We start from the raw sequence: 23,073 nt of genomic DNA on the forward strand, positions 1-23,073 counted from the left end.
AGCTCAGAGGTCTGCTACAAAATCTGTCGGAGAGATCTGTTTGTGCCTACAGGTGGCGTAATTTTTCAATTTGGTGCTGGGAGAGGGACCTGGCTCTTTTATCCTGTCCCCTGTGTTAGGTTTTCTGCTTTCCATGGCCCTGTGGTGCCTACAGATTGGCACTGTGAAGGCTTATCTTGCCCCTATTTCAGTGCAGTGTTGAGAGGTCCCCAGAACAGGGCTTGTTTTTCACAATCCCCCATGTTATGCAGTTCTTGTGGGGTTTGTGTAAACAGTTTCCCCCCTGCCAGTTTATGGTCCCAGCCTGGGATTTGAATTTAGTTTTAACATTTCTTATCGGTGCTCCGTTTAAGCTCCTTTATTCATATTCTATTAGATTACGCTCCCTTAAGGTGATTTTCATAGTTGCTATCACTTCCGTGGGAGGGGTACGTGATCTCCAGGCATTGTCTGTTTTACCTCCCTATTTGTTTTTTCCCCAAGAGAATGTGACATTGAGAGTCAGGCCCTCCTTTCTGTCGAAGGTGGTCTCGGATTTCCATCACTCTCAGAAGATCTGTCGTCTTGTATTTTTTTGCTCTGCCGCACCCTTCCAAGGCAGAGAAAAGATCCCATTGGCTAAACCCGGTACCAGCCCTTAAGTTCTACGTCTCTAGTACTAGAGAGGCTCGGAAAATGACCAGCTTTTAGTTGGTTATGCTGGTCCTCGTGCTGGCAGCGCTGTGACCAAACAAACCCTGTCCAGGTGGATCATTCTTTGCATTTTAGGGAAGGATGTGCTGGAGAGTCCAGGCTCCTCATTCTACCAGATGAGTGGAATGGTGGCCACCGCTGCCCTGCATAGGGTAGTCTCTCCCCTGGATATTTACCAGGTGGCAAGGTGAGCATCTTTGCACATGTTTGCTTAGCATTACTGCTTGGATTCCCTAGTGGGCCAGGAAGCCTGATTTCGTAGGGCCAGTCCTCCAGAGATTTCTGGTTTAGGTGGTGTTCTTGTTTCCTCTCTCCTCCAGGTTTACGTAATGTTTTGGGAGTCTATCATGATGGGGAATCCATGGGAAGAAAGGATGCATTAGAAGAACACATTACTTGCGTCTCAGTAATGTTCTTTCTGATGTATGTTCCGCACACGGATTCCACATCGGCCTCCCTACCTGCACCTCGTGTGTGGAGCTGGTACACCATCAGTTATATGGTCCGTAAGGTTGAGTGCTGGGGAAAAAGGGTGGATCTGGGATTCTTGGGGCACGGCGCTGCTATATTTATACTGGCGCTGACATCCTATCTGTGCTGGGCACATTGAGAATCGGGCGGAACCAACACAGAGCTTTGCTGCATCCCATTGTGCTGGACAAGTTTCCAAGGAACAGCTGTGCTGGGATAGGGATATCATAGATGTGGAATCCGTGGGAGAAACATCCATCAGAAAGAACATTACTGAGAGAGAAGTAATTTGTTGTTCTTCTCTCCTACTCTCAAACTCAATTCCCTTGCTCGCTTTTTCTCATATACACTTTCCTAGCCCCCCTTGGTTGGTGCGGTCTCCTGGGCCAATCTAACCTTTCCCCAAAAGGGATGGGTCGGTACAAAGGAGATTTCAAAAAGGCCGGCAAGCCTCCTTTTGATCTTTGACGCATTCCCCAATCTGGATAGGAAAGGTACTATCACTGCACAGGCTCTTCATGCCATGTAAGTTTGTGTCAGTTACTTTATTTCCATCTGGTGTAGCAATCGTTTGTATGCCTGAGTGGTGATTGAAAGTGGTGAGCATGGCTTGGTGATCAGTCTTCTGGAGCTTTGGTCTCGATTTTCTGCAGCTGTCTGGAGACCTCTGGGGTGGGTAGTGTTGAAAGTAGGAGACTTGGCCAGAAGCCAGGCTGCAAAACATTGTGATCAAGCCAATTTTATTTTTTATTTATTTTATTCTTTAAATCGCTAACCCAGCTCCAGAGCAGCAGAGTGTGCTGTACAGAGTGTGGGTAGCTGGCATTTCGGCTGGCGTTTAACAGTAGCGGAGTATGGTGTAGTCTGTGTCGGTATGTGCATCCATTGGAATGAGTCCTTGTCGGGTGTTAAAACAGCCCTGTTTTGAGAGATTCGTGAAATTGGAGAATTGTGTGGGCCTTCTGAGCTGACACTGGGATCGAGCTGCGAGGGTGGGTGGATGACAAGGATGGTTTGCAGGGCCTCTCTTTGCGGACGAGTTGTGATTCAAGCCGGTTGGTTGATTTGCTGTCCGAGGAGCGTAAACCACCAGCATGTGGAGCTTGGCTGCCAGGTAAGCTGGTCTGCTACTTGTGACTGCTTTTTATTTTTTAGATGATACATGCAGTTTCGAACAGTATCCTGGCTTTCAGTGGAAGCAAATGTAGTATGCGTGGGGGTAATTTGGTCAAAGGCCTGTGCTCCTGTAATGAGACCTAGTGGACTGCTTTTAGGGGAGCCAAGTGAGCAGCTGGGAGAGCATTTCCCCCATCGATGTTCAGGACCACAGGGGCATGCACTACAGTCTGGAAGCCCTGCGGCGGGATGAAGGGTTTGATCTTTCGAAGGGTAGAGATTCTTAGCAAGGGTATTTGGGCCTTCTTGGCTATGTGTTTCTGGAAGGGCAGATTGCAGTCAATGGTGAAGCCTAAGGATTTTGCAGAGTTTGAGAGTTGTGGATAAAATCCTTCTAGGCGCATATCATTGAGCCATTGTTGGACAAGTTATTTTTTAGTGAGTGGACTGATGAAGAATTCAGTCCTGGATGGGTTTAGTTTGAGGGAGGCAGCTGACATCCAGGACTGGATGATGACTATGTCCTGTGCTCCATTTACTCCTGTATACAACGGAGTATATCTCTGTATTGGTGGGTGGCTATATTGGGATCAAGCGAGTGCCCAATGGTACCAAATGATGTTATATCACAACTCCCTTATGGGAGTTGGGCCCTCCCCACTACCTCACCCGCCTCTAGGATGGGATCGGCCCTGGCAACTGCCCGGTAGGAAAACTGAAACCCAAAAAAAAAATGGGTGGAAGGTTTTGAATTAATCTGAACCACTGCCATTCCTCTGAGCAACCGTCCACACCACCGTTTGTTAGCCCGTCTGCGCCATTGCAAAAGGGATATGGCCATATATAAGTTAGTCAGGTGCTGCCATCAATGGGAGCAGCCCGGCCTGAACTGTCAGGCCAGGTCCCCTCTGCATGGAAACACAAGCAACCCCAGACGTGTTTTGGTCTTGTTGGTCCTCAGTGAGGTGCAGTTTGGTTCCCTAAGGCGCAGTGAGCAAGGGACGCACATCTGGGCATACCCTCTCTCACATAGGGAGACAAACTGAAAACAAAAAAGTGATGGGTGGAAGGTTTTGAATTAATCTGAACCATTGGCATTGCTCTAGGCAACCTCCCACACCGCTGTTTTTTAGCCCGTCTGTGCCATTGCAAAAGGGATCCAGCCATATGCAAATCAGTCAGGTACTGCCACCAATGGGAGCAGCCCTGTCCAAACTGTCAGGCCAGGTCCCCTCTGCATGGAAACACAAGCAACATGTTTGTGGATGCTTGTGGTCTCGTGCAGAAGGGCTGGACTGCCCCTTTTGGGTGGGACCAAGCCTGATTTGCATATTTTGATTTTTTCAAGGGCCTTCGGTTTAGTCACCCTTAGTGCCCTAGGGTCATCCAGATGTGGACCCCTTGCTCACTGTGCTCAGAGAAGCACAGCTCCACCTCACTGATGATGCCCAACAAGGCTGAAACATGTGTATGGGGTTGCTGTTGGTACTCTTGTTCAGAAGGGAATTGCCTTAGCATTTTGGTGGTGGACTGCTCATTTGGGTGGGACAAAGACTGATATGCAAATGGATATTTCCCATTTGTGAAAGGTACAGTGAGCTAAAATGTGGCTGCAGACTCTAGGGTGGGTACCATCCCAAAGAACAGGCCATTTCTGCCGTGTTCGTTCTTATAGAGGGGTGCCCATGACTAATTTTCTGATTTGCATATGGACTTTCCCCTTTTGTAAGTCCATATGTAAAAAGAATGTTACCTCTTCCTCTCTTTCACCCACAAAACACTCACCATCGTTGCACTCATGTCCAGAGTAGAGTACGCTAACAGCCTATGCTTAGGAATGCCAGAACGACTATTAAAAAAACCTCCACCGCATCCAAAACGCTGCAGCAAGACTACTGCTCAAACTACAGCAAAGAGAACATGTTACTCAGGCACTGAAACTGCTACACTGGCTACCAGTAAAACAGTGAATAAAGTTCAAAACGATGTGCATAACACATAAGGCAATTCACGGCCAAGGAGCAGAGTTCCTAAAGCAGAAAATAACCGTCGACTATCCGACAAGACCACTAAGATCAAGCATGACATACAACTAGAACCAATACCTTATAACAAGAGAACATTCGGGGGATCTTCCTTCTCTCATCTGGCAGCAATATCCTGGTATCACCTACCTGGGAACGGGATGACACATCCCACATAACGCTAACCCACAGAAAAACCTAAGTAAGTTAAATCCCTGCACGGTTCGGGCAGGGAGGGACTAGAGTCCCCTAACCTAATCATCTCTGAGCCAGGATGAGGGAGCACAAAGACGCAAGGGTATAGAAGTAAAAGGAGAGTGATAAGGAAAGAAAAAAAGGGATAAAAATAAACAAAAAAGATCCCATCTAACACAACTCGCAAGTTTCCTCATACAACTGTCATACAGAAAACCAGACAACCACATTGCAACAACAGACTAACAACACATAACAAAGCACAACAGCACATGGGAGTTCTCACAGAACCATAAACCACGCTTAAGCTCAGCGAACGGTTCAAACCGAACTGAAGCTGCCAACACGACATCACAATTTCTCGCTTTCCTATTCCCAACTATACCACCACCCCCTTTTTTCACAAGCGCTTTTTCGGATCCCCCAGAGTGCTTGGGGAGCACTTCGGTGGTGACTGTGCATGGTACAACTACCTTTAACATTTTTGTAATGGCTTGGCAGGCAAAGAACAATGGTCTGGAGGGTTGGCAAGTGCAATGCCAGAGGTTAGCATTAATTCCAAACCTTCCAGCCATCACCTCTTATGTTTTGCAACTGCCCCGGTAGGTGCCTACTAAAGGCTGGGGTACCCCCACCGCTTTGAAAGGGCCAAGACGCTGACCTTGTCGCACCATGTTTTAGGGCATTTTCTTAGGACTGAGATGAATATGTTTTCAGTCTGGGCTCCAAACTTCCAAATTAGCTGATAGAAATCTATTTGGTCTTTATCAAGGCTCTTTCTTTCTGGATATTTGGTTCTGGACCAACTCACACATTCTGCTATAAAAAAAAGCATAGTGCAATCATACCTCAATCAATTAAAGTTTATTTCTGAAATACAAAATTTCCATAAAAACATAAATACATACTCGCAGTTGTAACAATTCATAAATCACCCATAACAGTAAATAATAGAGAGACGCCAAAAGGTGACTATAGTACAATCCTAAAATAAACTTTGAAGCCAATAATAATTTCTTTCTGTGTGATACACCCTTGATAGAAGAGCCCAGCCCACTCTAAGAGAGTCGGCCCACAGCAAAAAATAAAGTGCAGGCCTGAACTGAGAAAATCCTACTTCACGCAATATTGGTCCTGGACCTAAACTTGGTGTATGCTGGACAAAACAATAAACAGTGGGCCAAATCCCTCTGGCGAGTGGCATTGCACAGCTAACAAGATTACTTAGCTGGATCTCGTTCCCAGACAGCCATAACAGCCCTAAACGGGAGGCAGTTAAAGCGCACTCTTGTTAACAATACCCTCTGGACAGGGTGCTCAGTCCAAGGGAGTAATTTCTGAATATTCTGTCTCGTAACAATAACATGCCTCCTGCTAAAGAGTACTGACAACTCCTTATTTTCCCTTTGCTCCGTCCTAAGTATTTTTGTTTGAGCTTTCAGTGCCTTGGCCATTTTAGGTGTTAAGATTCCAGGTAAATTAAAAGACCAAACCGTATTGATTCACCCCAGTTCAGATTTTAGGCAAGAGAGCCAGGGAGTACTGACATTAATATCTTTTGAAATCAAGGTCTTAATTAGATTGTGCGTCAGTCCAGCCTTATCAGTGATCTAAACTTGAAGCCAATAAAATTAAGGCTGCATTGATTGACAGACTAGCGCTAATAAATTCACAACCCAATTCGAGGTGGAATCCATAATTGGAGGCCGAGCGTGGTAAGCCAAGTGTTCGTTTAAAAAATCTTTTTCGATTATCTGAAAAAGATTCAAATTCTTGATTTCTCCCTACCCCCCTAACTCCATGCCATACCTGGCAACAGACACAGCTTTGCGTTCAGACATTTTTAAGTGCGGGTCCATGGTCTTAGCTTTGAACATTGACGGGGATCTTTGCAGTCCCCCATTGCGTGTCTGAACATCCTGGACTTTTTCTTCACACGCGTCTCTGGAGTGAAGTTTGTAGAAAAACAAATCCCTAAAAAGTAAAGAGAATTGACTTTCCAGATTACAGTACCGTTACTGTAGATTGAAGGGGGATTTTGTAATCCGCTTCCCTCTGTGACAAACAAGAGTACCACAGACTTCTGGGCATTAACCTTCAGGTTGAGGCAATAAATACAAGCCGTATAATCAAGGATTACTTTCTGAAGGGCTCACGGTGTACACGTGATGAGGATAGTGTTGCCCGTGTAGGCAAGCAGCGGTAACATTCTGTTACCCATCCTTGCAGCATCAGGTGTTGAATTTAACAAGTGGGCATAGAGGGCGTTTATGTACAGGCTAAAAAGTAGGGGTGCAGGACACAGCCCTGGTACACACCCAACTCTATTGGGAAAAAGTCTGCAACGGCCATTTGGCCCACTTCCGATGCATGCCTGGTTATGCTGGTGAAGCCTCGCAAGGAGCTTGACCAGCCCCTCAGGAAAATTCATTGACCCGAGCGCCTTCCACAGCTTAGTTTGATTTACTTTGTTGAAGGCAGTGCTCGGGTCCATGAAGGTGAGGAAAATCGTTTCTTCCTTAATGAACAGGGAATGGGCCACTATTAGGTAGATATTTAATGATTGCTCTGATGTGCCTATGCCTGCACGAAATCCCAGTTGGATTGGAGACAATACGTTGTTCTAGGTTGACCAGGCATCCAGCCTAGCAAGGATAGTACGTCAATACATTTTGAAAAGTGAGTCCAGGAGAGATATGGGCCTGTAGGAACCTGGTAAGTCACTGTATCCCTTCTTATAAATGGGCTGAATCAAAGCCAAACACCATGAGGGGGGAACTGAGCCCCCAGCATTAATGGCATTAAAGCCCAAGGTCACAATGGGGGCCCACAGGTTCACCTCCATATAAAAAATAGGCCAGCCTGAATGTTATCTGGGCCAGGTGCCCTGTTCGCATTCTGGCCTTTGATGGCTAAAGATATTTTCTCCAATGAGAAGGAGAGGCAAAACATCCATATTCCTGGATAAATATGCCATAGAGAAAGGTTGATTAGACCGAAGTGTAGAGAATTTGTATTGGCAAAATAGGAATGGCTCTCAGGAGAAGATAGTAAGCATTGGGTCGCTATGGATAGAGCAGTGGTGGGTGGTCTGTTAGATGAGGTTCTATGGCTCTCCAGGGCTGATCGCCCTCCCAGTATGAAGGCCTTGCGAATAACTACACGTATGTGCGAGGTATGGGATGAAGCAGTGAAACAGAAACCAATTTATTTTTTATTTTAATTTTATTGGTTTTTACAAACCTTTAAAATGGATACAACATATAAACAGATAAACAGACACCAACAGACAGACAGACAATTCCAAAAGTCCTTTATCATGAATCATCGTGTAGCGTTTCTCCCAGTCTTACTGTTTGCAGGTGTGTTCACTCTGCTGGTGTCAAACAATTTTCAATTATTTCCAGCAACCGTGTTAAAGGAAGTACTAATTTTAAATCAGTTCCTTGAAACATCAGCTTCCACCAATCATCTGCAAACAAGAAGAGGTGGTTTAGGCTCCAGGGCCCCAGATGGATTGTTCTTTCTGATCTTAATTTGGTGCAGAATAGCACCAGATGTTTAAGCGATTCATTAGCTGTTAAACACAGCCTACATTCAGGTGCTAGATGTTCAATGCCTTTCCATGAACAAAGCCGATCGATAGTTTTAAACATGTTTAGCCGAAACAGTATGAACAGTCTTCGGGCCAGCTGGTCAGGAAACCGCGTCACATAGCGTTGTTGGGTGTTGAAGGCGCGTGTCTCAAGTGGCACTTCGCTCATTAATTTAGCAATGACTCTCTCTGCGCACGTTTCATCCCAGTCTGCACACCAGATTTTGAGTCAGGATTTTCGTGGAGCAACTCAGGTCTGATGTCATATTTCTTTAGTATTGCTTCACATCTAATTGTCCACATAGACACAATTTTGGAGTTGTCAGATGAGTCATCATAGAAGATGTCAAATTGTGGAATTTGCGCGCGTACACAGGTCTTACAGTATAGGTTCAAAAGACTCCAGCTTATCCTGGCGTGAATTGATATAAGTGCTAACTCATATCTTATACAAGACGTCTTCATGCCCCTGGGAAGAGCTAGTACTTTGGACCAAAAGCAGTTTTCTAAGGAGGCCCAGGTCTCATAGGGACAACCGAGGGCGTTTTCTGCTCCATATGTCACGACCGGAATAACCTTTTGTTGGTAAAAGGACAGAACAGGTCGTAATGAGAATTTCCCAAATTCTTTTGGGATGATCAATGCCTGACTTGCTAGTTGTTTACATTTCCTTTTTGTTTCATCAAGCCAGGGCCCTTCGTTTATGGTTGAGCTTATTCACATCCCAAGATATTTAACGTTCTGAGAAATCTGGAGGGTTTCCTGTCCTAGAGACCATTTTATGTTTTTTCTGTTTGACACACCAACGCCATTCAGGTTTCGCAGGACCAGTATTTTGCATTTTTTAGTATTGATCGATAGATTGTTGGATGTAACGTATCATTGCACAGCATTTAGTTTTCTTTGCAACCCGATAGGCGTTACATCCATCACGATCAAGTCATATGCGTAGAGGAGCAAGTTTAGATGTGTGTTGGCAACTTTTGGCGGAAAAGACTTTACCTCGTCTATTGATTCACCTATATCCGATATGAAAAGGCTGAATATTGCCACGGCTAAGGGGCAACCCTGCTTAACTCCTTTGAAGGTGTCAATTGAGGCAGATAAGAGGCCTGATTCATCCAGACGAACTCAAATTGAGGTCTTCGTGTGGAGTTCTCTGATTGCAGCTGTTAAGTCCGACGGGCACCCCCAACTCTTCAATTTTGCCCACAAAAGCGATATATCGATGGTATCGAACGCATACGAAAAGTCTATGAATGCTAAATAGACCTTCGTTTTCGACTTTATTGCCTCCATTTTGATGATGTTTAGTAGTGATAAATTCAGCGAGCATCCCACTTGTTTTAAAAATCCAGATTGACGTTTGTCCACATGATTTGATGTTATCAACCAGGCTACCAGTTCTTCCTGTAGCATTGTGGCGTAGATTTTGCCTAGTACGTCCAACAAAGCGACTGGTCGATAATTTTTGGGATTAGATCTGTCCCCTTTTTTAAATATAGGTACAATAATCGCACACTTTCCAGATTTTGGAGTCTGACGAATTGAATTTATCCTTTTGAAGAGCGTCTCACAAAACTCTGCCTATAGCTCTGGGTGCAGTTTGATGGTAAAGTTTGTGAGCCCATCAGGGCCGGGTGCTTGCAAATTTTTTGCTTTCTTAATTATGGCCAAACGCATTTCAACTATTCAGTTTAAGGATTACAATCAGATGACACCCACCTTGGTCTCAGCCTAGGATGTAACGCTCAATTGAGATGCCTTTCTCTTTATTTTATGAGAATTCAATTTGAGATGGTACGCAACTCGTATCACACCCCCTTTTTCAGATACCCCAGATCACAATGCACTATGAACCAGGCCGGTTGGTGAAAATTACGATATTTATTTATTTTTAAATTCAAAGTAAATCATAAAATTTTAATTGTGGGGCAGCAATCACCAATGGGGTGATAATTACAATGTAAATCGAAGCAATACACTTGATTAAACTTCTAGAAAAACATATACAAAGCACAAATGAATAGGAGCACTTTTGGAATTAGGATAGATAGCACCCAAGTTAAGGTTTCCCCCTGCAATGTTCCCTCAACCCACAAATAATTGAATTCTTAGCAAAGGCCTAAAATAACACTCACATTTTCCAAATAATTGATGTGTGGTTAAATTATAATGTACATATGTTCTATCACAATAGCATGTATGTTATATCACTAGCAATCACAAGACAATGGATCAGCAAAAGGCATACAATTCAAAAATGAGTGGAAAGTTTAGAGCATGCTGCAGCCTATTGACACGTTGGAAAACTTGCAATTTACCCAATTCCCGTTTAAAATGTCAAAAACGGTTTATTTGAAAAACGGGTGAAATACTCTGATTTGGAGTGCGGTTTTGGGGATAGGGGATAGATATTTATCAATCAAGTGAAAGGATGTTAGTGGCTTAAGATTTGGATGATATTTTCGGGTTGAGATGGGGTTCAGTTTTTGGGAAATAGAGCAGTCAAAAGGAAAACTTTGGTTTTAAAAGAAAGGCAAAGGTTACGCAAAACGATTGATTAATTATCTAGACTATATTGTTAAAGAGGAGCACAGTAAGCTCCAAGGTTGATTAGCGAGGTCAACCTTGTCTCCCCAGTACTCAACCCCAACAATAAAATAGATGGAAATTAGTTTGATTTCTCCAAATATAACTAAGGGCTTATAATGTGCACCAGACAAAATTGAAAAGAGATGGCGCTAGCACTTAAACATTAAGGACAGGATACGAGGATAATTCTAACAGTTTCAAGAAGTTATCAGGGTATAAATATGACTACTTAGAGAGTGGGTTAAGGACAAAGGCCAGACAAGACTGGCAACGTATTTCTATGGGGTGGGGATTATACTTACAGTCCACTTTTTGGTTTTAGGATTTTTGGACAGTCAACAGGGTCTGGTCACCACACGGTGGCGTGCCTGGCAAAAGACAGCTGGGCAAGGTCTGGTCACCGGGTAGCGAACAGCTGGGCAATTCGGGTCAATGGAGGGAACAGGTACCACTGGATGCAGTTAGTGGGCAAGCAGTTAGTGGGCAGCAAGCCAGGCTGGTCTCAGGATGCAAATGGGAGATTAGTGGGTTTTTCTGGATCAATGGCCTTGCTGGAGTAGGAATCAGCTATGCTTGGGTTTTGCAGTGGGCTCTGGAGTAGGGTCAGCAATGCTTAGGCCTTGTAGTTGGAATCAGCAAGATGAATGGAGCAGATCAGGAACGCAGCGCAGGAACTTCAGGAAGAGTGTGTGGGCCTCATTACGACCCTGGCGGAACGGGTTAAACGGCGCCGTAAAAGGCTGCGGCACCGTTCAACCCGTTCCGCCACATTACGAGGTCCCCTCGCGGGACACGTTAAGCACGCCTGGGAAAACCAGGGGTGCATACCGGGTCCCGCAAGGGGAAGAGGGAGCAAACAACGGGCCATCTCGTTATGGCCCGTTGTTTGCTCCCTCTCCCATTCCCATTCAGCCCTATGGGGGCTGAAATGGGAATGGGGATGAACCTTGTCCGTGTCCTCGAGTGAGGAATTAGCGGGCCATCCGAACTCGGAATGGTCCGGTAAGTCCTCATTCCGAGGACACGGATGCGGTTTTGCCGGCAGCCATGCCGCCAATAGCGGCATGGCTACCGGCATACCTCATAATGAGGCCCTGTGTGTCTAGAGTCCTGTCATGGACTCTTATTTATAATGCAGAGTGACATCATAGAAGTATATGGCTGGGCAGGTGTAGCTAAACACACCTCTAACTCACTGGATTGGTCAGGGGTGCTAGTCCCCACCTCGCTCTCAGCTGGTAGGATCTAAAGGGCAGGATGGCAGATTTATGATGTGAGTTTTACAATGTTCAAAAACCTCCCACAGTTACTTTAGCTAAAATCCGATTTTGCCACAAATGGTACATTTATACAGTTGAAGTCTCTTCGCAAATTACATAAACAGGTTACATATTTTATGCAGACCATTGCAGTCCAACTCTGCCATCTATGAGACATTGTTTTGTACGTTTAATAATCTTTGGTCATTTTCAGTGTGAAATGTTCAGCCTACAATTTGGTAACTTTACACATGCGTACATACTATCATAGGGCCTATTTCTGTTATTTTTTAATGTTCTATCATATGTCCTTTCTCCATGATTCATGTTCTTCTGGCGTTCGTGTCCCATACATGCTATTGACAGCCAAGACATCTTATTTGAAAGCCACAAAAATCACATTTAAAATGCTAAATTTTCATATTTTTGCAAAGTCTTGCTGCAAAGATAAGTCTTTAATGTTTATTTATAAAATAGTCTCTTGTACAAATGGGCGGTCCTTTGTCCTGCACAGGACCATGTTCTTTCCTCTTCAGCTACCACCAACTGGCATTTCCTCCAGAGTAAGGTGGGGGTTTCCCAGCTTGATTGAAGGTTTATTGCCCCTTCTCCACTTCACACTTCCGTGTCCTGGAAATTCCATTGTAGAAGGCTCAGCCCGGACCAGATTCTGTCCAACCTAGTAATTATCACTGGGGTGTTAGTATCTACTGAGAGAGCCCCTTTTGTTTCTGTCATCCTTTCAGCAGAAACCTGCTTTTGGCTGACAACCCGCCCTGCAGCCACTGAAGTTTGATTTAATTGTATTTATTTTTGTTCTGAATTGGAAGAAAACCTGCTGAATAGAACCATTTCATACATTGTATTTTCACAGTACAATCCCCTTTCATATTGCTAGGCAAGAAGAAGTTTTTGTTCAACATAGTACTCTCAAACAAGCATTTTTCTTCTTTAGTTTGCCAAGCCACTTTTTACACATGTGGTGCAAGCTGCTAGCATTTTGCTTTCAAATTCGGTTTTTGACTTTCCATCTGGATTCCCATACTGTTTTGCAGCCATATTTATTTTCTTGTAGGCCATAGTTTATTTGAACCACCTATACACTGAAATTGACATAGCCCAGAGCTGGAGTTTCTTTGAATTACTGATCATTGATTTTGTAACTTAAGAAGTGAAGCTTTTCCCGTTTGACGGAAAATTAAGTTTCTTTGTTGATTTTTCTCAGATTTGGTTTGACAGAGCCTGTCATTCAGGGGTCATACTTGGTGTTGCTGAAGCACAATGGGGATAGGAATGGGCATGGCAGGGCCTTATTAATAGATATATACAAAGGAGAGAAAGGGTATAACAACCCCAAAGTGAGTTTTATCTGATTTGCTGATGTAAACTGGACTGGGTTAGTGAGACCAGGCCTAACAATACTAATAGTCTCGAATAATAGTATAACTCCAAAGTTTTTTCAAATACTTTTTTATATAAACAATATTTAATAATGATTAAGAAAAGAAAATACTCATTGAGAAATTTCTTTCATAAAAAGTGTTTTGGATCCAGACATTACATACATGATGAAAAAGACTAGTACATAACAAGTCACTACACTCAAATTAAACACCATTGAAACGATCAGATAATACAGTGCAAAAAATACACTCATTTGAGTATATCACTCAAATGACATAAAACAATCCCTATTATTATTAATAACAGTAGTTTGAGGAGGAACAGATAAAATAGCGTCAGGGACTTTGGGGCTGGCAGCAAAGCAGCACTGCTTTTTAATTTGTTTTGTATGTGTAAGAACACACTGGCAAGCTCTCTCAGTGTGCCCCCTTGTTCCATCCTGCCCAATATGTGCTTGGCAAGATGGTGCAGCCATTGTTTTGTCACTGAAAAACGCAGTTTTGAGGCCATGGTGCTCACAGGAGCCAGCACAGCCAATTTGCTGGTGACTGCAGATGTGCTGCTTGGGGATGTGGGGAAGTACAGCTGAGTTGGGCCAATGTATCCCACAAGGGTCCTTTTACACCAATATTTTGGAACCCCCCAGTTAACACCCGGGATGGAGGCGAGAGCTTTTGGGAAATGGAGAGAGGCAGTCTGTGTATGGCTTAAAGATTTAATGCATGGCCAAGAAATTAAAACATTTGAGCAATGCAAACAATCTGTCCACCTTACAGAAAGGGATTGGTTTTGTTACAAGCAGCTCTGGCACTGGGTTTTGCACCCCTGAAATAAACTCTCGGCCTTCGAGAAATATGTTGTCACATACGGGGGACACACACCTTATCTCAATATTTTATGCTCTGCTTTCTGAAGGGGGTCCCCAGGAAAAGTGGTCATACATGGGCAAGTGGGAAGGTACCTTAAATCGTCAAATATCTGAAGAGGAATGGGAGACAATTTGGTACAATATTCCAAAACGTACTCGATCCATCCAACTAAGGGAGATGTGGTTCAACATCCTCACTCAATGGCATAATACTCTGGTGAGGCTCTGAACGATGTTTACAGAGACATCGCCGGATTGTTGGCCTAAGTGCAGAGGTATTGGGTCCATAGTTGGTGGTCCTATCCAGCTCTGAAATAGTTCTGGGTCCAGGTGTGTAAGACACTGCAGGTGGTGGTAGGAGCAAATAAACCTGTGGGGGTAGAGGGGTGTCTTCTGGGCTTTTGTACAAAGGGCATGACTCCACGAGGTAGGGCACATAAAAAGGCATTTATGGTTTTGATTTTGGCGGCCCTACTTGTGATTGCACGGAATTGGAAGAAAGAGGTTGCCCCAACTTATCATGCATGACTACAGAAACATTGACATGTCTTAGCCCTGGAATGGGTTATGTATAACCTACAGTGGGAGGAGCGCAAATATAGGACAGATTGGGGTACATTGTTGGAATACTTAAAGGGTGATTATCGAATTAAATTGTACCCACAAAACCTTTGGATTTTGGACATTGCCTAAGGCCTCTATAATATACAATATTATGGTGGAGTGTTACTAGTGCTTCTGCTGATTGAGGGAAAGGGGGGGGTTCTTGGAGGATAGGGAGGGCACGGCTGAGGGGGGATTATATACATTTGTGAAATGCCAATAAAAATAATTTTTAAAAAGTGAATCCCTAACAGATATGGGCCTGTAGCAACCTGGTAAGTCCCTGCGTCCCTTCTTAAAAATGGGCTGAATCAAAGCCAAAAACCATGAGGGGGACCTGAGCCCCCAGCATTAATGGCATTGAAGCCCAAGGTCAAAATGAGGGCTTACAGGTTGACCTTGTAAAAAAATAGGTCAGCCAGGATGTTATCTGGCCAAGGTGCCCTGTTCGCATTCTGGCCTTTGATGGCTAAACATATTTTCTCCCCTGGAAAAGGGGAAGCAATTCATCCATATCCCTGGATAAATATGCCATTGAGAAGTCCAATGAGGAGACTGACAGGTCTGCGCAAGATTCTTCACTCTAGAGGGATGAGACGTGCTCAAACCTATGCCTTATCTGATCTTTCTAGCTATTTGGTTCTGGACCAACTCACAGATTCTGCTATAGAAAAGCATAGTGCATTTGTACCTCCCTCTATTGTATACTGCTCTTCTGGGGTGATTAGACCAAAGTTTAGAGAATTTGTATTGGCAAAATAGGAATAATATGCATATTCACTGATACCTGGTGGAACCTGAGGTATATTTCTTTTGTCATCTGCTATCTGCCACAGATAACCTCTGAAGAAAGGTCTTCCAAGAGACTGACACGCCAAGGAGTCGAGAGGGAAGAGTGGAGAGTGTTAAATGCCTTAGGAAGGGAAGGGATTCTAAACACCAATTACCTTTTTGTTTGTACTCTAGAGTCCTTAGTTCGGGTCTAGAAACCTTTGAGGTTGAACCCCCAGAGACCTGGAGGTTGAACCCCAGAGACTTTGTTTAGAATTGTTTTTCATTGGTTCAGAGTTGGGCAGAACACTCCACATTTCTCCCACCAGCTTGGCATATTAAATAAAGTATTTGGAAATTATTTGTGTTGTATGCATTGTCGTAAAAACTTTACTACAGTAGGTACATTTCTTTTATTGGCTTTGTGAATTCCATGTGTAGGCTACACTTCATTATTCCATAGGCATCTACTATCTGTATTGCAGTGGGATGATCTGTTATGTTTGGGGGCACTGTGCAATAATACTATGGGGGCACTGTGCAATAATACTTTTTTGAGGCATGTGCTTAAATGACTTGCTGTTATTGGTTACCACTTGCTGTGCATCTTGTCTGAGTTTGTAAACCTGTGATTGCATTGGTAAATGTTATTTCTAATTATCAAAGACGTTTGCCCAGGTTCTCCTTTTTGAATTATTGTAGTCTAGATTAAAACAGTGTTGGCTTTTGGTCTGGTTGCTCCCCGTGGCACATTCTCTAAAATGTACTTATTTTAAATTACATTTATCCCATCAATTTCTAAATTGGGATTTTAGGTGATTCTCCAGGACAACGTATATATCTATTTTAAACAATAAAAAGGTGACTTATTCATTTTCTATATATTTCTATTTTTCAAAGGACTGTGTCCATCCATTTTACTTCATATATGATGTGTGTATATGTAATCTAAGGGTACACAGGTCAGAGTCTTTTGAAAACAGCCAATGTGTTCTGACAAAACATTGCTAGTATTTCCCCCAACTTTGTTGCAATGCTTATGATGCTCAAATTGAATAGATAATTGAATCCCACATTACTTACTTGGAGTCTTTTTTGTGCTTGGGTTGGGGGTATGGTGTTGGCCCAGGATCCCCTTTTTATAATTCTGCATGATTTAAAGAAATGGTTGCCCCGGCACCGATACCTGATAAATCATTGGTTCACCCGCTCTGCACCTCATACTAATGCTGTACGGTCATGGAAATTGATATTGAATTAATCTTAAATGAGCAGCACCTGTGACTAATCGAGAGTATTTGCCCCTTCTCCCCCATGGGGAAGCTTCCCCCCTGTGGGGCTTGGGAGATGAGGCTGTTCTGCAAGACCCTCCCTAGGGGTTTGGACAGGTGGAACCTGTGGGATGTATTGACCCACTCCACTATCCTATGCGGCATCGCTCTGCTAGTTATGGTGCAAGAAACAGCAACAATAGTGGCAAAACTCTGGTGCGTGCCAAAAACCTCCAAAACCACGTTCCTCAAACACACAAAAGATGGATGCACAACCTGCCACCCATGGGGCATGTGTGGTGGAATAGAGCACACACTGCAGAAAATGTGCCAGTGGGCTCCATGACAAGCAAACATAGAGTGCAGAGGGAGAAGCAGCGCTTTGCAAATAAAACTCAAAAATGTGCCTGTAAATGACATTTACTTTGTTGCTAAAAACTACAAAAATGCCAAAAACTTCTCAACATTTGAAATCTTGCTTGGCACCAAAATTCAGTATTCATGAAGCATGGTGAATGTACAAGGTCCTAAAATGTGAAGAGCAAACATTTTCTCAGAAAAACTGGATTGCCTGTGGATGACAGCCCTGTCAAAATCTGTGTGCAGCACACTGGGCTACCTGTGAATGACAGCCCTGTCAGATGAGCTCTCCTGATGAAACTTCAAAGTATTTAAACTAAAAGTCTGCTGGATTAGCAAATATAAAAGGATTGTTGCTAAATGGAATATAGATCTAAGTTGTGTTTTGATCCCACAGGTTTAAAGTTCAAAGTATTTGTATTTGTCATTTGATGCAACAAGTTTGGTCTCTGCTGGATTTTAAGAAATTAAGAATACATTTGCCTGGCTGGGCCTGCAAGAAGTGGGAAAACAGGTTTCTCCCAAGGGTAGGGAGGGAAATCCTCTCAGCAGAAACTCACTGATAGATGTTAATTGTGGGTTAGGCCAGACTTTTGTCTATAGCCAGGGAATGAACAATGGCAGATCCTCCAGTGCAGGAAACGGACGTGTGAAGGGGTTGTAAACTGCTCCTTGAAGGAATTCCCCAAAGGAGAGGGCTGCTCCTGGACTCAAGGGAGAGACAAAAGGGCGGACCATTTGCTGCTAACAAATAATTAACAATTTTTAGAAACTCATAACTTGTTATCCAAAGTGGTGAATAATATAAAAAGGACAGAGTTTTTAGTCACATTTTTGGCTTTATGTTTCAAGAGGCGGTGGAACTGTGTAACATATTCTGGACAGGAATGGCAATTTATCTGGTTTTATGTGAACTGTATTAATGCTAGAATTGTTCAACTTTACACACAAATCCCTATGGTAAACACACACATCTGTGGAAATGTGCAGAAAGTTTGGAAAATGGGTTCATAGCGAAATGGACAACATTCTGCAGAAAGTGGAAACAAGGTCTCACAGCTGCGGGATTTTGATGAATAGATGCTACATAAAATATGGAATCTTTGTCTGTGATTTTGATAGAGGTTACCAATGTATAAAGATGTATTTAGGACAAAATCCGATTTTGATACTAGTGCCTTGGGGAGATTTTTAAGGACTGTAAAAGCCAAACTACAAATGTGACATCATCCGTCCTTGATCCAACCACTCAGATGCAAGGCGGAGATGAGGTCCTGATCCAATCCCAGTTCACAGGGGCGAGCTTAGTTAAGCCAGCCCATACACCCATTTTTTGATTTCATTTGGAGGGATAACTAGAGACTGCTGACAACACATAGGGACTCACTCACTTTCCTGATTCCGGCGAAGCACTTCGTTCCAGCATTCAACATCCAGCCTTTAACATCCTTCCAGATCCAGATGCCAAGAATCTTGCCAAGCAGTAGCTGAACCATAATCTGCTAGGCCTCAATCATCAAACGTATTCTCACAACCCAGTGGAGTGCTGTGGTGTGGGAAATCATTCTGAACGAGCATCCTGAAATTATCTGGCTTGCTACCACAAGGCTTGCCTGACGAACTAGCTATCTCGCTGATTTGAAATACCCAGAAACAAGAAGGGCAGATCCTGTGCAAATCCGGTGACTGGCCTAGCTGATCCAGTCCCGCGCCTGATATGCTGTCCTTCCTTGATAGATAGACCCAATCCATTGACCAGAACCGTGACTATCCAAAAATCTTAAATCCCTGTAGATTGGGAGTTTTAATAGGACGCTAGATAACTATTTTATACCTTGCTTATCTTGTTCTACTCTAATCTCTGAACTATCCCTATTTTCATACCTGTAACAGTAATTTTTATTGTGTAACTCCGATCCATAAATCCCAATTTGAGTCTTTGGTCTGGTGCCGCCGGGGAAGGTAATCGGATCTGTTACTGAAGTCATGAATCAGTCTCAGACCTTACTAGTCCCAACTTGGTTGCCTAGCCAAACACTCTAGCCTTGAGTAAAAGCATAAGCCATATTTTCCGATTCTAAACTGAAGTCTTGTCCAAATCTCGTGTCTTTATTTTCAAAAAACACCTCTTACTAAACCCTCTATAACTCCCTCAATTTTTACGATAGAAGTGAAATTTCAACTCCCACTTGTACCTAACATCCTTAGCTATCAACCCGTTATATCAAATATCGCACAAGGAAAAGTTTGCTGTGAATCAAAAATTTGAAATGTTTTACACGTGTGAATTAGCTTTACATTATTTCCCACTTTGACTTTGAGATTTCAAATGTTTGCTTTTGAGTAAATCATTGCTTGTGATTGCTTGCATCCATCAGTTCAAAGCGGCCCCCGTAGAAATGTATAATTTAAGCATTTTTGACCACATTTGGTGTTTTTTCTCAGCCAATTTCAAAGCCATACTGACAGTTGAAAAGTCAATTCCGTTTTTCTCTTGTGTTTAAAGGGGGAAGGTGGGAGTGATATTCTGTTTGATCTGTGTTATCCCCGAGTACCTGCTCTCTCCTCACATCTATTTAAATTGCCTATTGGTGGTTTGAGGGGTGTTGCAGGGGGACCCCTAACCATAGTGCTATCTGTTCCAAACCAACCCAAAAGTATCATTTTCTGTGTTTATGTACTCATTACTTGATTCCTAGTGCATTAAATATATTATTCAGTGTTCTGTCACTCCATTGGTGATTGTTGTTGCCTATTAAAATATATTGTGATTTAAATTCTAAATACATAAATATTTACCTTTGCAAACTAGCCTGATTCCTGGTTCTGTGTGACCGGGGGGGGGGGGGGGGGCTCTCAGGAGAAGGGTGTGATATGAGTGGTATATCATTTAGAATATTGAACTTATAAAAATAAATAAGGGTTTCATTTGTGCACTACATGCTGGGTGAGACTTGGGTGTGTGCCAGATTGAAATCACTTACAGCTTCGGGGCTGGGGTCCGGGATCCTGAATTTGACATACCACTTGTGACAGCCTAACACAGTACACTAGCCGACGGGGTACAAACACCCTGTTGGGTTGGCATACTGTGTTACACTGTACAAGTACCCCTCAAAAGAAATACTCAAAGGAATTGGGCCTGTTTGCAAAAGTAACGTAACCCTGAGATAAGTCAGAAGGAAATTAATATTTCCGGAATGGCGACCCCAGTGGAAATTAATATTGCTAAGGAACTCCCCCTGCACAAATTGTTTGTCAGGGGTGAATGGCTAGAACAGGACAAACAGGTATGGCTGCAGGGAATAAAACAACAAATCGCTGAAATTGACCTTGATACCTGGCAGGACGAGGGTCCATTACATCAAACGCTTAGCGAGCTGTACATGGCCCCAAAAATAAAAGAGAAGCAGTGTAAAATTGCCAAAATAGCAGCCTACCTGTACCTCCACATAGGAGTCATACAGGAAAAACACGCAGATAATATAGATTTGACAAAGAGGCAATGGGAAGCACTGCAGAAAATCCAGACTAATCTGGACTCTGCAGAGCAAATACTCCAGGAAAGCCAAGAATCTGAAACAAAGGCTAGGCAGTATATCACCAAACTCCAAGAAGATCTGGCTGTCTTACTGCAAAAGAATGCAGAGCAAGATACCCAGGTAACGTGTCAGGAAAGGTTGGACTCTCTACAACAGTGTCAACAAAAACTAGAGCAGCAATTAACTTTTAACAGTGCATGCGCAGAACAGATAGTCACTTTAGAGACCACATAGCATCCTTGAAAGAGGAAAATAATAAATTAATTATTAAAGACATCCAATCTTAAGAGGAGTTTGATGAGGAGTTCCAGAAAGCTGGTGCATTTAAAAAACAGAGGGACGCCTTAGGCCAGGAAGTCAGCCAATTACTAAGTTAGTGGAAAGAAAGCTGGCGCTTCAGGAGTTTGGTGAAATCAAAACTGATTATGAAAAGCTACTAGAGCACACCAGGTGGGTGGAGGATGCTCTGGCAAAGAACAATCAGACCAATAAGGACCAAACTCAGGAGGTGAGTCTCCTGCAGCAAAAATTGGGCCAGTATTTCCAATCTAGGCAGGAAGCATAGAGAGACAATGAGGCTCTCTGTGAAAAGAATGACAGGCTACACAAACAGATAGCTGTGCAAGAACAATTCATAGAGACCAGTAAGGCATTAATAGAAGAGCATAAGGGTTCGATTTTGGCATGTCATCAGGGAATAGGGGCTGAAAGAGACGAGGTAAGATGGGAAAGAGAAACCCCTCAGCATAACCTCAAGACCCCTGGCATCGGGGACTTTAATCCCTTCAGCCCCATGGACTCTGCCACCCTCATGTCCATTGGCTCATATGAACCAAGGGCCACAGGGATGGTAGACTTCAGTACAATGGGAAATATGGGACTGACGGATCAGCGCCTCCCAGAAATGGATGGGTGGACATCTATGTACAGTTTCCCAAATATTAGGGCCACCATCTCTGAAGACTCCAGTGAGGGGAGAATCAGAGAACTGGATCCTCAAAAATATCACCTAGCAAGGGATCAGTCAGTCAGATTTGGTGGGGAATTCCATGAAAATAGGCCCACAAAGAGCATTGTAAAAACCTCCTCCCAGCTAGGGCAGTGGGGGTGGGGGTACTCAGCCAAGGGAGAGCAAGGGAGAGTCAGAAGACTCTTCTGAGCGCCACAGGTCTCAAGAGACTAGGCCCCCACATTCTGCAAACCATTCCCAAGTCTGCAGAATCAGGCAGAGCCTAGAGGATAGCCACCTCCTGTAGCAGTGCCTCTGAGTCAGAGGATGAGTGGACAAGGGTGACCAAAACTAAAAAGGCCAACAAAATTAAGAGGACCCTACTGAAAGATCCCCTGAAGCAAATCAAGGCCATTAGGAGCGTCATAATGCCCTATCATAAAAATGCCAAATATTCAGTTTGGGAGCACCTCGAGTTGTTGACACGCTAACCTGATTCCCACGGAGGCGCAGGTCTGGCTTTGAGTGCTGATGCTTCTTCAATGGTGAAGCGCAGGACTCTGAGGATGGACAGGTAGGGCCCCTCTACTCTGGCTTCTCTGGCTCGCAGGAATATTCCCCTGTGCGTGAAAAGGGAGTATTACCTACTGACGGAATAATGCTCAAGCCTCCCACTCCCTTCCAATCCTCCACGATACCCTTCCACGATTCCCCGTGAAGTCTCACCTTAGGGTCTGGAAGGATGAGTTCTCCATCCTGCTTCTGATGCAGGGGCGCGTTGAAACCCAGTTACTTCACTGGATTGAGGTTTGATGGGAGTTCAAATAAGCTTGACTATTCAGGTAAGGCGCTGTAAGAGTTCTGTAGCAAGTTCAAAAGTTCAAGCTTAATAATAATGTTCATTGTCTTATTGCAGCAAGCGCTAACGCTTATGTCTTTTTCCCCTTATGGGCCGGGGTTCGGAATCCCGGAGATATGGCGCCGACCCGAAGTGAAACGTGCAGTTCCAGTAAATGACAGGTAAGTTCTGGATGAGCGTTCGGGTAATGTCTTTGCATTCGCTCATTCAATGTCTTTGTCTTTTTTCCCCATAGGGGCCGGGGTCCGGAATGCCAGGAAGCGGCAGGACCTGAAATGAAATGGGAATGACCCAACAGGTAAGTCTTAGAAGGAAACTGAGCTTTTCCTATTCCCTTCCTTCTCTCACCTTGTGTTCTTGTCTTTTTCTCTATAGGCTCTGGGAAGTGGCTGCGGATCCGGATGATCGCTGCTGAAGATGGAGGTGCCCAGGAAAGGTGAGTGAAATGCAGCGCTGCAGCGATCGAAGCGAAATGCTTTTAAAAATGATGTCTTCCCT

Source organism: Ambystoma mexicanum, chromosome 5p, assembly GCF_040938575.1.
Source record: "Ambystoma mexicanum isolate Mex_15411 chromosome 5p, UKY_AmexF1_1, whole genome shotgun sequence".
Taxonomy (NCBI): Eukaryota; Metazoa; Chordata; class Amphibia; order Caudata; family Ambystomatidae; genus Ambystoma; species Ambystoma mexicanum.